This window comes from Manduca sexta, chromosome 18, assembly GCF_014839805.1.
Source record: "Manduca sexta isolate Smith_Timp_Sample1 chromosome 18, JHU_Msex_v1.0, whole genome shotgun sequence".
Classification (NCBI taxonomy): domain Eukaryota; kingdom Metazoa; phylum Arthropoda; class Insecta; order Lepidoptera; family Sphingidae; genus Manduca; species Manduca sexta.
In genome coordinates, this window is record NC_051132.1 from 726,995 (window position 1) to 745,482 (window position 18,488).

Consider the following 18,488-nt stretch of genomic DNA (forward strand, 5'->3'; position numbering starts at 1 on the left):
TTGCTTTTTGCATGGCTTTCAATGTCTGACTATTGTTTTCCATTTAAGATTTCATAAGCCCACGTCTTTATTGAATAACAGAGGTGCATCTAGCGCGCGGTTTGGCGTAATTTGGTCATTTGATAGGAATTAATGTAGGCCTGCGGACATTTTAGGTATAAACTCCAAACCCGATTAATTTATGTGTTCAATTGAAAAATACAAAAAAATAATTTTAAATATTTTTTTTTATAATAATAAATATCCTTGAGCTAGATATGAAAGTACGCACTAAAGCTATGTGTCGAAGTTTCATTTTTAATAATTGCTACAGTTAAAACTGGCTATAACTGATCATTTTCTGGTTCAAGTGATCCTACGATTATTTACAGTTTCCGGACTCCGGACATAGCAAGCACTTCCAGTTATAAATATTACATATTGGACTTATCATTACAAACCCGGTCCAAACGTGTGCCAAGAAATCCATATTTATACAGGCCTATTGAATAGGTCTTATAACGTCTACCAAGTCTCACATCCTAAGCCAAGAACGGATGCCAAAGCGATGATTTACAGCTCGTAATCTGAGCGTGCGGAAGCGGTGGGACGCTGGAATTATACGCTTATTCCGCTCGGCCCGATAAGCGACCGCTTTTTACGCTCGAAGCGATTTCGGTGCCCGTCCTTAATCTGGGGTGATATGAAATTTAGAATTTAATATTTTTTATATCATTCAGAAAAGGAAATGAATGCTAGCAAATAGCCTCTTTTTCGAATGTCTTTGTTAGGATTTGCCTATTAAGTTAAAAGTTAATTCGCTTGCACGAATATCCTTTTAACATTATATTTGGTATTGTTAGTCAATGAAAATGTAGGTATATGAGCTGTGTATACAAACTTTCAACTAAATAATTCTATTTCAAGTAATAACTGTAGACGAATATTAACTAACATACGTTTTCACCGCAGCTATTCCTAAATTAGAATAGTATGAAGGTTACGTCTGAGTGTGTCGTAGTTCGGTTTAAGTTATTGTTGGTGTCAGACCGGGGAAGTTTTATAAACTTGGTTTCGGAAACTTGCGGCATTGATGTAGCGTTTCAGAACGTAGTTAGTGTCATGAAAATTTATTGTTGGTTTTCTTTGGTTTATTCTATTTTTGTGTCGATACTCGTTTTAGATTTGTTGGGTTTTTAACTATGAAGATAATCAAACCACTGAGTTGTCTGGTGGTAGGAAGGTGTTTTGGTGCTAAATTATATGGAGAAACATTTTAAAGTATTTCAACATAAATTTGGCACACGATTTGTTGTGAGATAATAGTATTACTCTTGTACGCCTATGTTAGAAATGGGATATACTGCAGAGTAATAACGCCCTTAGAATTTATAAACAGAGCAGACTTTATTTACTATTAGCTGAGTTTTACGCTACATCGCATGTATCACCGTTACACCATTTTTTGTTCTTGTTATTTTCCATCGCTATGGAAACTCCAATGACGTTTACAATATCAGCCAGCTAAATTGATATAATATATATAAAACCTTTAACAGCCTATGCAAAGGGGAACATTTGCCGCGGCCTTACGCGCACAGTCCAGTGGGTGTATCTAATGGTTATAAATACATATTGAGGCCCATGAAGGATCGCAACCATTTCCTGGCCTTCTCCCATCCGAAGAGGATTCCTTTCCTTTCCCCCCACAATTCTGTCCTCCAGCTATCCTACCAACTTCCCTCCAGGCCCCTGTAGCCGCTAAGCCGGGGGATTTCAGTATCCCCTTTGGCAATATTCCTCCGCTGTTAACTGTGGGATCCGATAACCATAAAGGATCAGGAACAATCTTGAACCTACCACCTGTACATAACACTGGCTACTAAATAAAGTATTCAAACAGACTAGTTAGATTATATCGACAGTTCAAAGGCTAATTGACATAAGCAACATTTTTTGCGACATTAAATTTCATACATATTTAAAATCAGCACTTCTTTTATATATTTTTAACCAAGTTACATAAAAAAACATGTCTCTTAAGTCAATTATTTTTTCAACCATAGATATATACTATCAGCCTATCATAACCGACCACATGTACAAAGTGTCAAACCGAAATAACTCGACGCTAAGCCATTCCTCAATTTAGCTTAATAGTATTCCGAGTGGCGAGTCTGGTTTGGATCGCAGCTTGAAAACTAGATCCAGCATAAACGGCGTATGGAAATTTCAAGCTGTCACTCCAGTCAGCTTAAGCTTACAAATGAAACGATAGTACTGGCATAAATGATAAATTTAGACGCTTTAAAACTTCGACAGATTCAATAGTGCGTTGAGACCAGCGATATTATAACCACTAGACCAGCTATACTCTAAGTGTGTTCCGCGGAACCCTAGGGTTCCGTGATACCTCTGTCGGGGTTCCGCAAGAATTTAGAAAAAAAAATCAAAACACCTCTCTCAATAATAAAAAGTTTGAGAACCCCTGCACTAGACAAATAATAACAGGCGATTGGCTTCCGTCAACATACCTGACATTAAAATCCAATGTAGCTTGCCGTTCAATATCTTTTAATTTCAACCACATCTGTGAGCTGTAAACACTTCTGCTTTGGCTAATGGTTAAATATTGTAATGGCCCCTTGAATAGTTTTATTTCAAAATATTTTTTTCCTTACCAAATAATACATATTTAAAATTAACACGTATTTAAAATCTGACAGTTTTACCTAATTTTAATTGTTTTTGTATGCCTTTCGACATCACAAGATAACCAAAGTTCAGTGACAACGAATGGAAATTTGTGATTTAATGTTTTGGCACTACTGTTTATAGGCAAATGTATCTTACTTTCCGGCAGTCGGCCAGTATATCTCGTTAGAAAATAGTTCTTAATAATACAATCAGTTACAACATAACTTCATTCCTGTGAGTCTAAGAAGTCAGTGGAGGAATACATGGGTATTCTTTAATTTAAAAGTGTATTTCTTGCTTCGAATCAGACCGCACTCCAATTTTACAGCCTAAAGCTGACAGGATCCATTGAGACTAATAACGTTCCATAACGTCCAACGTTCAACAACGTCCAACAAGGAGTAGACTAATGACGATATAAAACTAATGCGAGAATGGAGAGAGCCGTCCCCCAGTGCTACCACCCACACGGACGCAATAAAACGTACTGCCAACATTACCTTATGAGATATTTCCCAGTTTGAACGCTGAGTTTGCAATCCCTTTTCCTATATTGATTCACAGCCGAAATGTACAGACAGAAATGAACCTTGTTTCCTTTCTGTAAGATTTAAAATACATTTCAAGTTAAAATTGAACTGACTGGCACTGAGGGACGAGTGTCATTCATTCGAATGTGTAAACGACTTACGTTAGAATCTTGTTATGTGAATTTCAACTTTGACATGATGACAGTAAGATTGAAAGTTGCTCGCGCAGCTTTCTGTTATTAGATTCCTTGGGAATAGATTTTTCTTGTTTGCTAACGTTGTTTCCTGGATTTGTTTGTAGTCCTAGGGTTTTATTTTAAAGTACGGGAGCCGCATTTTAAACGTTTGCTCTTCAAATCCTCTTTTTATATTTTACATTCCCTCCTTTTATTATGGGATGCGGATGGTTTCTTTTCTTTCTTTTATTGAGATTCATTGACGGTACGTGTAATACAGTTGCTATAATTCTTGTTTTTTATCGAAACAGTTTTATAGTCGATGTATTTTCAAATGTTTCGTATATTTTTTCTTTATTAGCTTCAGATTTATTGGATTAAAACGTATCCATTTCTCTTTTAGTTCGTTTATTAGCTTGAGAAATCCCGAGCAGCTCATTAGCAATTTAATCATTGTATTGTGTATCAAGTGGGAGAACGTTGCTAAAGCTAGAATCGTCTGTAGGCCAGATATAAACTGGTTCATTATGGTGTATTCACTACGAAAAAACAAACTTTTAAGTGATTTGTCAAATATATGAGATATGACAACATGCTCATCCATGTCATAATGGACGGAAATAAAACTTCTAACCATGAGTGTTCTTAATGATTTCTTATGTTTACGCGAATGTTAGACATTGAAATTAAACTAATTTTCGGATTCTATCGCGGTAATTAGTGGGGGGACAGTCCCCCCCGTGACCATGAAGGCTGCAAAGTCTTCGAAACGTCGGGAGAAAATAAAACACTAATTACCGCGATAGAATCCGAAAATTAGTTTAATTTCAATGAGTGTTCTTATTTCGTCTATCTAGTTCCCTAGTGATGCAATTGAAACTATGTTTAAATGTATTAAAGTCAAAAACTCTTTGTCAGACATATTTGCGGTGATTTCGCCTATCTCCTATTCTAATTGCTAGTCGATCAGACCAGCAATCAAGTAATCTGGAAAAGGAACGTGGTTAATGTTACAGGATTACCTCTTTTTCAGTTTCTACTATGAAGTAACGAGATTTATATGCAGTAACTAAAAGTTCACTTCTTTACCATCAGATTATTATGTGAATATATTTTGTAACATGCGTGCTGGCGACCTAGTCTCACAGATGCAGTGATGATTATGATGATAACCGCCCATTGTGTAATCATTTGTATTTGTTTTCTCTTATTTTTTGTATGTTTTATTGGTTGTGCAATAATGAATTCTGTTATTATTATGACGCATGATAGTTTCGTTACACGCACTACGTTTATGTCCGCTTTGTCTTAAAAAAACTGTTCCAGCTTTCTTTAAAAAAGAAAGAATGATTACTTTTTGGGACAATAACAGGAAAAATAAAACAAAATATATAAAGAAATATAACATAATTATTCGCATTATGCCAACAATGGAAAGCCTCATTCAACTGCTTGTTGCAGTAAAATGTCTGACTGATACTAAATAGTAGATAAAAAATATACGTATTTTATACGTATGAATAAGAGTGTATTATTTGTTATAAATTCAACGATATTCCTTTTAACCTTCCTAAAACGATACAAAGGAGGCAAATGATGTGTGACGAAGTCTAGACGGCGTGAAATATTCAAAGACCATTTACACATTCATTCTTCAGACAAATGGTTGTCCTAGATTTTCGAAACATCGATTGAAATTATTTAATACTATCGATTTTTATTTCATTCATTGAACAATGAGTTCATTGGTACCTGTTATCTCTTTTGTATATAGTTTTTATTATTTATTCACAGTTTAATTAATACAATTTCAAAACCGAGGTAGTTGGTTTTCAACGATGGACAATTTTACCTTCAATTATCTTAAGATATTTTTGCGTTAATAGAATGTTTGCTTGTCCAAATTGTTACGGTTGTAATTATATTTGTCGCTATTGTAAAACATGCGTACTGTATAACGATATAGTGGTAACATACTTTTGAAAATGATGTGATTCATTCGATTCATAGATAAGGAAAATTTGTGTGAAATAAACAATTTATGAAGGAAGAGAATAAGTCCGAGAGGGATATGGAACGTAAACTCTCATACTTCTGTATACGCTGCTACAGCATTTTAAATAGAGTCAGTTCTTGCAATTACGGGCATTTTAATCGAAAGACAGCTTTAGTAACGTATAGGAAAGAGAGTCACTAACCCTTTATTGACGTATATGGCTATCAAAGTTGTCCTTGAATTTCAAAAAGACTGATTCGCCCCCGTTTTCGAAATAGGGCTCCGTGATATAATACCTTTACGTGAAAAAATCTTTTATAAATACTTAAGTAATTTTAGTTTTTAACATTCATATTTCTTTACCATTGTCACTCCAAAGATCAAACTTAGTTGAACTCGATGAAGAATTAAATTATCGCTTCGAACAGTAACTTCATAAATTCGATAATTCTTAAAATGATCTCCCGGAAGTGGTGACCTGAAAACCGGAAGTTTGCCGACCAATTACCGAAAGTCCGGACCCTGGGGGCGGGATAACCGATGAATGTCGGCCGCCGCGTGCCTGTTAGCGAAAGTTTTAGTGCTTTCGATTAAGCTTTTGCCCGCGGTTCAGCGCGTGTGCAAGCTCCAGTGAGCTTATGAACGCTTTATATTTCTAAAGTTTCACGTCTTAATTTTTATATTAATATCACTTCCTTTGTTGCAACGTTTATGGGCTACGGCTAGGACGTCGTAAATTAAATTCTTATTCCGGACACTTTATGAGACTCTTCTCAATAAGTTGCCGAAATTAGGCGCCTGATTAAAATCATATAAATTAAATAAATATTATATAAATAAAAAATATCATTAGTTATCGTAGCTCGATTTATTTTTTATTGCTTATTTTATTTTTTTACACTTTATTGTACATCAAAGGTGAAAGAACTAACCAAAAATAAAAATAATAATAAAATTAAGACAACAATACAAATGGCGGTGTCATCGCTTATTTATTTGTTGAACAGGTCGCACATGTAATACTTTTAACAGAAACATTATCAAAGAGACGCTGTAGTTATAACAGCGATCAGAGGGCTGTACTACTTACTCATGCCATAGATAACGTCTGGTCTCTGGCAACTATCACGTTATATACCGCTCTCTAAAATAGTCACCTCCTTTAAACCCTCGGCCACCAAAAAAAGACCTTTTCTCTCAGCTATTGATAGATAGTTTCCCAAGAAAGGGCGACGTTAAAATAATTGACACACATGCCGAAGACATCTTTAAAGGGTGGAGAATGAATTGTGGTAGATGATAGTTTTTAGAGCGAACATATCGCTCGACTAATCGGCGGACTATTATACTAGAGTCCTATCACTTTTGATAATATTTTTATTAACCGACTTCAAAAAAAGGAGGAGGTTATTAATTCGATGTGAATTGCTGACTTTGTACGCTGGCAGCACATTGTTTTAGTATATTTGTTAATGTTTTTATCTAGTTTAACTAGCAATTTTAATTAGGCACCGACTCCAAAATTGGTATTCAGTATACACCTGTCATGTGCAATTATTTTTTAGTTTTGAGTGGTTTTTGAAGGCGCTTAAATTATTTGTTAAAATTATTTTTATTTATTATTAGTTTCAGAGTACAACTAACAGTACTAAGTCTAAATTTATAATAGTTGTTAACAAATGTATTACGGTTGACTATTATGGTGGATGTTAAGTTAAACATAATTAGTACAGTTAAGCTCGCATAGCTGACTTTTTTACGTATGCAAAATATGTAAGATCAGTTATATTCTATTTGAAATTCTCTCGCTAAGCTAAACATAGCTTAGTTTCGAACTATAACCCGCATAGTAATAATTTATAAATAGCAGTTCAGCTGACATTAGGGTGCTCTGGAAAACGAATATAGCAATTCCGAGTAGCATTAATGATTTTTTTTTAATAAAAAAATTACTTCATTGTTCCTAACATCATTTAGTAGTTAACTGGTTTTTCTACTTAGTATTAGACCGGAGTATGGAATTTGTGTCCAATATGATGATAGGCTCGCCCTCTGTCACATCACGTAAACACACATGACGTAAAGTGTATGCCCTGGTTGCACCTCTGCCTACCACTTCGGTGACACGGGCGTGATATGTGAGTGATAATTCCGTAGCATAAAAACTACTTTCTATTTACCTCATCAATTTGTATATAAACTGCTGACATAAACCCCAATACATTACCAAAGGCCGGTGTCAGCTCATAAATCCGCCGGCGCTCATTACCGTTTGGCCAGGTAATCGGTACGCATTACATCGCGAGGTGCGTTCTTATGGTTCATTTGATTCGCTCTTTTGATAGCGCAATGGTTGGGTCACAATGCCGTTCCGTTGATTTATTTTGGGTGTTTTGTTCGGGGTAGAGGATGGGTATTTTAATACAACATTTGTTTTGGTAAGACACTTTATCATATTTCTATATTGAGGTTATTTAATGGATATTTTCATGATTTGGGGTTCGGATCATTCCTCATAGAACCGATCCAATAGTGTAGCGAAAACTAGAGCTATTTCTATTACCCAGCTCAAGGAACTAGGTGCAAATAATGATGCCCTGTCGCCGTCACTTACATCATGAGACGGAAAAGGGCTTGGTAACTCGCCAGCACACTCATAACGTCTCTACTTACGCTTTGGGGGTACAGGCATGTTTACGGTATAAGGACTATGCCTTTTCATAATAAACAATGAAACCACAAAGTAATATAATATGTTTGATTTATAGGGTGTTGTAATAAGATGGTATTTATAAAATATTATTATGTCATTGCCAGAAACCATAGAGCTCATAGCTTCTAAATAATCTAACTCCGTTTGTATTATTAAGATTTATAGATACCATAATTGGTAATAAACGGTAATGAACTATCTAAGTACTAGTTTGACATAACCAAAATATCTGCCAGCTGATAACGTCAAATTCCTGAACTACGACTCAGCCTTAATACTACCTCTAATAGGCTGACATTTCGAATTCCAAGTTTCGAATTGTACCTTCACAAGAAACCACAAAGTAATATAATATGTTTGATTTATAGGGTGTTGTTGTTTATTCGTCCTTCCCATGTATCTTATATAATGCAAAATACCTTCTTTTTACGACATGCTGTATACAAATCTTTTCAGTCCCACATAGAAAATGAAAACGCTGATGTCCTGAAGGATTCCTTACCCGTTTTTAATAACAGTTTGTAATTACGCACACGGCCTGCGGTCCTGGGGACGCGTCCGGGGACATTGTGGCCGCAATGCGTAATTTACATATGTTTCTTTTTAATTAACTGCCATTTTAATGCTATTGAAAACTTCTAGACTGGCAACATTAGTGTACACATTTGTTTATAGAATGGACTGTCTCTTTGTAGTGATTACAGATGGATCAAATAATTTGAAATGTGTTTTCTAATTAAATATAATTTGTAATTATGAAACAGATTCGTGCAGCGTGTCGTCATAGCTGTGACTTTTGGAAGCAGTGCAGCACTTCATGATTTCTGAGTCATGATATGATACTTTCTATCCTGGGAAAGAATATCGCGGGAATTTACCCCGGAAAACTTTATTTATTTATCCTGGAAATACTTCCGCGCGGGCGGAGCCGTGAACAATAAGTGAATAAAATGTCCAAAATATCGCGTAAATCTAAACTGGTACCATACACAGACGCAGTACACTGCATCCCAGAGTAAAAACATAAACATATTCACTGCCTTGTAATCTTCTCTAGTACTCCATAAAAGATTATTGCTGTTCCATATTAAGGAAAGCAATCTTAGCAGCACAGCGAGCCGAAAACATGCAATTTCATGGTTGTCGGAGCGTCTCGCTCATTCTGCTTCAAATGGGAGTTACATTGGTTCAAGTTGCGTGAAGTTTCATTCGCGCTACATTCTTATGGCTCGTTTTATGAGGTATTTTATGCGAGGTAGTTATGGCACTCGTGCCTTTTCCCCAAAGGGTACGCAGAGGAGTCACCCATATTTTCATCGAGTTTAAATCTGTGGATGACAAGAAATTTTTCTAAAATCGTTTACGCTAATAGAAAACATTTTTTTATCTCCTACTAGCGTAACAATTTATGGACAAGCATCTTGTCGGCGACCTCTGTAATGTGATAAACTAATCCCTATCATATTCATTTTACTCATACTACTAAGGTTGGTAGTGCATGATTATTTAAGAGCTGTTAGTGACTATATATGACAGAAATTACTGTAAGTGAGATAAAACAGCATTTCCCAGCTTATGCAATAAAAATACAGTATTTTTCCCAGAAAACAACTTTTATAATCGCATTTATGTTAGCCGTTGCTCAACCAATAAAACCCTTCGAAAATTACCCTTTCTCCATTAATTTTTACAGCAGCGTGTAGTCGCAAGAGGCTTATCCGAAGCCTCGTCCGCGTCCACTAATTATATTTGCACGGGCCGTTGTTTTCCAACTTGCGACACGGACACTGTAACACCGAAGCTTTTCTTGGGAAAAAACACACCCAGCGGGCGCCGTGCTAATCTGTGTTGACTTTGTTAATTGCTGGGTTTGCGTTCAACATTTTTGTTTTGGAGGATAGAACAGAGGCAATGGACGCGCGTTTTCTTTGTGATATTTTTTTCATAGCGTTGCGAAGGTACTTATTTTAAAAATGCACAAACAACAAGACGCATTGTATTCCTCAGAGATCACCACGGTTATGCCGACCCGGCTTACTGTCTTTTAACGATGAACATAAAGAATATAATACATTACGTAGCGTCCTAATAGTCATAATATACTATCAAATGTTAAACTAACTAAACACTATGCCTCAAATCATTGGATGTACCGAAATATCCTCCATTGTAACCCAGGGTTACGAGAGCGGCGCGGGCGGTCCCGTTGAGTCAGCCGATAGCGCCACTGACGAAGTTTACCGCACATTACAAAAGAAACACAAACACTCGTGGAAATGTTGCTGAGTCCCTAAATCGCAGGGTTGTCAGCGCTTTAAAAAAATATTAAAACTCCTTACTAATATAAATTTAAAAGTTTGTGAAAGTGTTTGCGGTTTTAGATGTTAGTTAGAAATAAACGCATAAACCGCTGAACGGTTTTGGATAAATTTGACTCACAGATAGATCGGGTGTTGGATTAACATATAGGCTGATTTTTTTATGATACTGAGGGCAAACGAGCATACGGTTCACCTGATGGTAAGTGATCACCGTGGCCCATGAACATCTGGATATACCAGGGGGCATAGAGTTGCATCACCGGACTTTTAGGCATATGCTCTTTTTTTGAAGGTCGCAAGGTCATTTCGGTTCGGTTCCATAGTTTTATAGCCACGTACTACGGGAAAATATGTCGGCAAAAACGTACTGTAGGGGATTTGATTGTGTATAAATGCGCAGTAGAACTTTAGATTTGGAAAAAGAATTTCACGAGAGTGAAAGATTAAGTCCAATCTATCTATATTAATATTATAATTTGTAAGTTTGATTGTAGGGGTATCTCTGAAACTATTTTTACTGAACCAATTCTGATTATTTTTAATAAGATGCTACTTCATCCTTAGTGTTCTGTTAACTTATCATTTTAATAAGAAATTGTAATTTGTTACATGCAGACCCTGTTAAATCCATTTTATAAGTAAGTGATTAATTATTAAATAGCTTTAATATAATTCGTGTTGTACCTCTTTCATTGAATAAAAAGCAGCAGAAGTTATGTATGCAAATAAATTAATTATACATTTTAGATTTAACATCGCCATTTACATTATATTATTTTAACACAATCATCTCTGTTTATTTGATCCTCTAAAATAATATAAGTCTCTCCCTTTATAAGTCTTGTAATATTTAATATTATATTTATGTTTAATAATTGTGTCAGTCATTGCCCGAAGCTACACCAGCCCGAATCTCAATTTCCACTTCGGCACAAAAACTATTCACATTCAGATCGTTTCGTTGTAGCGTCATAAAAAAATCAACTAAATAACTTGCCAATCTTTACATATAATTCATTTGTAACAATGTACATTATAGATATTGCAAAAAAACGAATATGGAGGTCTTTATTAGAGCAACAGAAGTCAAAACAGCTGTCTTTAGATTTTTTATCTGTCTGTTTGTACACGCATCATGCAAAAACTACTGCATGGAAATAAATGCAATTTTCACTGATGTATTGTTAGAGGACTAACCTAAAATATAGGCCCTCCTTAGATCTCAGAAAAATATATAGTAGGGCTTATATACCGGAAAACCTTTTACAAGCGGACGGAGCCACGAACAAAAGCTAGTTAAATATAAAATAAAGATGTTCATACCCTTTATGTTACTACTTAACTGAAAATACATTCACTACACATACATAAGTAATGAATCAACCCATCCACTTACAGTACCAAACTAAACCAGACAAAGCGCTTAATTACACCCCATTACGTGTTGACGAATAAATTACAATAATACCTTTATGGGCAACCCTACCCGCACGCACTTAGGGTTGCCAATCGATATCCGATGATTTATTCATGACAATACATGTATCAATGCAATAAGACCTCATGCATATGCGGATCTCTATTTGGAGGTTAGGTTGACTCGGAACAAATATGTCCTGATGCCAAAATTGACTGGCTCCGTGGCGTAGTTGTATTACGGTGCGACTGCAATGCGGAGGTTGTTTTCGATCCCTAGGTTGGGTTTTTCTACTGTGTATCAGGCCGTGGTCTGGAATTTGTGCTGTTTTGCCTCGCCTCCTATTATATGAGATGGAATACTCGCGGCGGAATATGTTTGCACCACTAAGGGCTCTGTCTATTCCTTCGGGAATTAAAGCCGTGAGTGTGTGTGTATGCATCAAAATTAAATCTCCCATTATAATGAATTCTGCCTAAAATTAGACGTGCGTATTCTTTTTTTTTATTTTATTTACTTGGATTTTTTATACTACTTGTATTTACTGGTATTACACTTAACATAATAATGGAACTTGCAAGGAAGTATTCACACTTTTACAGAATACGCGAATAGTCTCCATAATAATGTTTCTTTTTTAAATATTAAATTTCCGTAATCATTTAGGATCTGACAGCCCTGTCGCGTCTCCTCCCGAGTGGCACGAGCCTTTGAGGTTCAACAATGCTTTCAAAAGCGAGTTTTTGTTACATATTTACAAGAGCCTGGCTCCTTTACTGCGGCTGCATTGTTACAATATCTTTTAAACAATGCAATGTACGCTTTCACTTAAAGGGTAGGTTTCATAGTCGTAGTTGGTTTAAATGAAATGTTTGAGTGAAAGGCGTGTTTTCTCTCGAACTAACACATACACATCATGGCTTTATGCACGAAGGGATAGATTAGGGCATCCACTTTTCGCTTTATCTGTTCCATCGAATGATGTGATAACAGCTCCTGAGCTGTACTAGACCCTAGTATTTTCCCTACATAGTATTTTGAAGTATCTATTCACTAATGGCGAAGGGTCCATATCACCTGATTCTTAACGGCTTTCCATTTCTAATGTGATATCGAATAATCATAAGAAAGATTAGCAGAATTTATTTATGCATATTAGTATAATATTTAGACCTATATGTTTCGGAAAATTGCACCCTTCGCCTGTACTATTCATGCTTAGTATTTTTCCGATAAATATTTTTCATTTTCATCTTTTCAAAACAACAGTGAAGAAACACTGGTGTGTATTTGCAACTATATCTCATATACTAAGAAGACGTGCGGAATTATTAGCTATATCTTGTAATTCAAAAAGTTCGTCATTTTTAATCAATAAAAAAAGCCTAGTAAAATACTGCTCAATACTCAATAACCAACTGCCTTTCAAAGTACAACCTAGCAGTGCTTGGAGTAATAGAAAAAGTTGTTTTACCCAGTTCATCATTACCCTCCCAAATATTTGAACAACATATTAACATCTTTCATTCCCCTTTATTAACGCGCACTGGCCGGCAATATGTCTGCTTAATGAACGTCGCAGATTTATCGCTCGTAGCGTCTGTCACAAAACATCCAACTGTATATACCAATTTAGTAGCTTTTTGCATTACGTGACAACCCTGATAGCGGCTGACATTTATGCGTACCAATTTGGCTGGTTTGTGGCAACACTGATACGATCTGTCATTGTAAATGGCGTGCACAGGACTATATTCGTACAGCGGATATTTCGAATGCAATAAAGTTTTTTAATTTTTGTTTGACGAATATTAAGTTTTAATAAATTTAATTAAGGGGTCTCTATGTTCGATTTCTAGGCAACTAAAAATTGTGAGAGTTTTTGTAAAATGAACCCAGTAAAAAAATAGTATTATTTAATATTTATGTGATTTGTGGAATATAAATGCGTACATAACGTATTTATTCACATAAAATTATAATAAAATATTTTTTGTTACAGGTACATTCAGGAATTCAGAAGCGAAAGAAAACCTCTGGTGAATATAAAAAATATGTCTCAAAACCTTACAAAAATAAGAAAATATCGCAAAGAACATAAAACCACTTTAGTTGAAATCATATTAAATTATACGAAAAATCTGTTATTCTGAAGCTTAGTGCGTCTAAGCACACGTAACATGACAAATATTTCAGCCTCTTTAAATCCTGAGACACATTTCTCATTGTTTTTCATATTCGTAATATTTTCCACAAATCTTTTATTCATATAAAAAATTCATACATGTCTTATACTAGTGAGGCGACGATAGCCTAGTTGGATGTGGAACGGTCTGCCAAGACGAATGTCCGCAGGTTCAAATCCCAAGGGCACACACCTCTGACGTTTCTAAAAAATCACGTGTGTATTCTTTGTGAATTTATCGTTCGCTTTAATGGTGAAGGAAAACATCGTGAGGAAACCTGCACATCCGAGAAGTTCTCTATAGGAATTTCGAAGGTGTGTGAAGTCTACCAATCCGCACTAGGCCAGCGTGGTGGACTAAGGCCTAATCCCTCTCAGTAGTAGAGGAGGCCCGTGCTCAGCAGTGGGCAAGTATATAATACAGGGCTGATGAATATTATTATACTAGTGCCTTAAAAAGTGAAACTAAAAATAAAGTTTCGGATATAAATACGTGTGTCAACTAATTTGCCATGTTTCAAATCTCATTGCAGTTTATTTTAAAATCATTCGCTTGGATAATGCGGAGAAATTATTTTGCTAAATCAAATATTTATTATTTTAACACTAATTATAGACTTGGCAGATAAGTAACATTTTTCGAGTAACAAGCTAAATCTCTCTTGAATAAAACTATTCGTACCAAAGAAGCATAACTTCTCTAAATATCCGACAAACCACGCAAATTAATCTCTAGTAGTAAGGCAAAGACCACTAGAAGCACTAAAGAGAAGCTGCTTTATGTGCAAGCAGTAACCGCTGTGTTACAAGTGCCGATAAATCCGCCGCCGACACGCCACAACACATTTGTATAGCTTGCGGATACCGCCTCGGATACGGAACAAATTACGCACGATCGATATGGTTTTGCGTAACCGCAAGATTTATACCACATGACTAAAGTCTACACTTTATGTACAACACTATCCTTGATTTCTAAAGGTTGATTATCTATACTATTATATAAAGCTGAAGAGTTTGTTTGTTTGTTTGTTTGTTTGTTTGAACGCGCTAATCTCAGGGACTACCAGTCCAAACTGAAAAATTCTTTTTGCATTGGATAGCTCTTTGTTCGTGGAGTGCTATAGGCTATATATCATCACGCTATACCCAATAGGAGCGGAGCAGTAATGGCTAATCTCAGGCACTACCGGTCCAAACTGAAAAATTCTTTTTGCGTTGGATAGCCCTTTGTTCGTGGAGTGCTATAGGCTATATATCATCACGCTATACCCAATAGGAAAGGAGCAGTAATGGCTAATCTCAGGAACTACCGATTCGAACTGAAAAATTCTTTTTGTGTTGAATAGCCCTTTGTTTGCGGAGTGCTCTAAGTTATATATCATCACGCTATGACCAATAGGAGCGGAGCAGTAATGGCTAATCTCAGGAACTACCAGTTTGAACTGAAAAATTCGTTTTGTGTTGGATAGCCCTTTATTTGTGGGGTGCTATAGGCTGTATATCATCACGCTATGACCAATAGGAGCGGAGCAGTAATGAAACATGTTGCAAATACGGGGACAATTTATTAGTTTTGAGAGCTTCCATTGGGTGCGCTGCGTAAACGGTTTAAAGTTATGCAAAAATGATGTATGACGGGATTGTTCCTCTTAAAAAGTTCTAAAGAAATATATTATAAAACAAAGTCCCCCGCTGCATCCGTCTGCCTGAACGTCTTAAACTCAAAAACTACCCAACGTATTAAGATGAATTTTGGTATGGAGACAGTTTGAAACCCTGGGAAGAACATAGGCTCCCGGGAAATTACTACTTTTATAATGGAAAACTTTAGCCTGAAAAACTTTACAACGCGGGCGGAGCCGCGAGCAAAAGCTAGTAATTAATAATCATTAGATAAATATTTTGTATGAAACATTAACTTGACCGAGGAGAAAAGTAATTACATGAAAAAATGAGCTATTTTTTTTTATTCGTTAGCCAGTAATTCCTAATTTGTGTATGTGTGTGTGTGTTTATTTTATACTATCCATGATTATCTATCAGATAACTGAAAAATGAACGCTAAAACAAAATATGTACCTAGATAACATTTATGTCTTCATTTCAAGACTGTAGTCAATATCTTTAAAAACCTAACTTTTAACCGTCTTACATTAATATAGTTAATATAATTTTGTGCTTGCATATAATCAGAGTTGCAATATTTTTTTGTATGTTATGAATGTGTGATGTATTTAAATTATCATTGTGAACTCAGTTTGCAATCCTAAATAAATAAATAAATATAGATTTTAGTATAAAATTTCCTTAAATACCGGCCAGTATGGCCCTATTTTAAACAGAAAGGTCTTACAAACTTCAACGAGAGTACATCCTAAGTACAATTGTGTTGTTTAATTGCGAGACAACGCCGTCGTGTTCCGAAACATTTACGAATTGTGAGGAATTAATAAAGTTTTAAACTTGTAATTATGTACTTAGTTATTGTTTGCGGCGTACATTGTGAATATTATTTTGGAAATATTGTTAATGAGATGTCTTAAGATATTTTTGAAAAGGTGTTTTATTTGAGACTGGACGTTTCTGCGTCCTTTAGCAGTTGGTAAAATTACGTTGACTTTTCTTATATATCGATAAATCCGAAATGGATTGTAGGTACATGTTGTCATTATACCGATTTTTTGCTATGAGTGCGCTGTAGATTCAGGTACAACATATCCCCATCTATCATAAGCCTTATAATAGGCCTACCTATTTCCTTCCCTTGATATTAAGAACTACCGAATAGATTTCATATGGTTTCCACCAAAGGACGAGGTGCTTCAATAGACAGACAAAATATTTAGTCATATATCCAGTACTTGCGATCCGTGCGAAGTCGGGTCGTGTCGGAAGTGTGTAATAAAAATAGCTCATAAGTCGTAATACCTATAAACTTCACACATACATTACGCGTTTATCCTCGAAGGGGTAGATAGAGGTGCTGCCAGGGCATCCACTTTTCGCCTATCTGTTCCGTCCTATGATGTGATAGAGAAAGAGCCTCATCCTATCGCCATATCATATCACCATCATATGTCATGTCAAATCTGTAACTAAGCTGAAAAACCATATCTCGTTACCCAACCCGAGATTCGAACCCGGAAGCTTAGAGCCATGTAGTAACATACAATCAATACACCTACGCCACTAAGATACTTATTAACTTACAAAAGTTAAAATCAGGAACGATAACACGAACCATCTCGGTATAAAATATTCTGCTAAATGTATTTATGCGAGGTAAATCCCGGACAGATTGTGTTGCAATGTGTCTAGCTCTGTTTGCGAGGGAAGGCTAAAGGGGAATTATATTAGACACCGGATTGGCTTTTGATTTCCACCGAGCGGATACCTGGGCCATTTAATGGACATTCGATTACGGGGAATACCTTTGTTAACTAGGTTTTGTGTCAAAGGTGGAATTCATTTTGTCATTTTAGTACATCGATGTTTTAGATTATAGCACATAAAAGGTATAAATAAATTCGTAAGCTGGTTTTCTTAGCTATTTTTATATCGACTGTCAAAACGAGCTGTAATTTTATCTTAGTTCTGATTAATGTAAATGCGAAAGTTTGTGAAAATATTTGGATGTTTGTATGTTTGTTAGAAGTAAAGGTTGAACAGTTCAATAATTTGTCACACGTAAACCATAAAATATTCCATGGGAAATGTGGCGCTGCTGTCGTGCTGATGACGTCACAGATCGCTGTAGTGATACAAAGACTTTTATAACTGGAATGGCTTAGTCAATAATAAATATTCTATACTGCGCTTAAATTCAAAATCTTGGGTCCAACCCGCGATCTTCGTCTTGACAGATGGGTTTCATTCTAGAAGCGCCTCTTCGAGATCACAAAACGGCCCGGCGGAAGATCAGCTCTGGTTATTATGAGCATATGCTGAGATGAGATTACTTTTGTGACGAACGAATTGATTAAAGTATTTTTTTTGTTTATTTTTTTTATTATTTGTAATCTTGCTTATTACAAAATTGTTCATCCTTTCTTTCCAGATAGAGGCGCTAGGTATGCATCTAATAAATCAATACAGTACATTTGCTTTAACTATTCTGTAATCTCTTGATCTCCGTGCTGGCACTGCATTGGCTATAAAAACCAGCGCTTTTACCGCTTTAGAGATTTAAACAGCGCTTTCGTTTAAAGGTTATTAAGCTAATCGCTTCTTTGCCAGAGATCGGCACGCTGCCAACTACGGGATGTTAAAACATAAAATTCTCGCTTGAAACTACGTATAGTGTATAAATTGTGTAGTGTATAAAATAAGCATTATTCTTATTATATTTTCTTCGTGATTTCTTCGCGAGAGTTCCCGCAAGAAAATTAACAAAAAGGGCAAACGAAATGACAAAATTCGAACTTAAACTATTGTCTAAAATTAGATGTTTATTATTTGTAATGTATTTTTT

At 35.7% G+C, this 18,488-nt stretch overlaps 1 protein-coding gene across 2 annotated transcripts in view; it reads left to right on the forward strand.

Moving 5' to 3' along the window:
* The window catches only part of LOC115447778 (complexin), a 289,970-nt gene that overhangs the window by 166,029 nt on the left and 105,453 nt on the right, over nt 1–18,488 (forward strand). The window contains exon 1 of one of the 2 annotated variants that reach the window (XM_030175000.2): nt 13,832–13,868. The exons of the other annotated variant lie outside the window; for it this stretch is intronic. The gene's annotated coding sequence lies outside the window, so the exon portion shown is untranslated. Of the gene's footprint in view, nt 1–13,831; nt 13,869–18,488 lie in introns of those variants that run through there. 2 annotated transcript variants of the gene reach the window in all.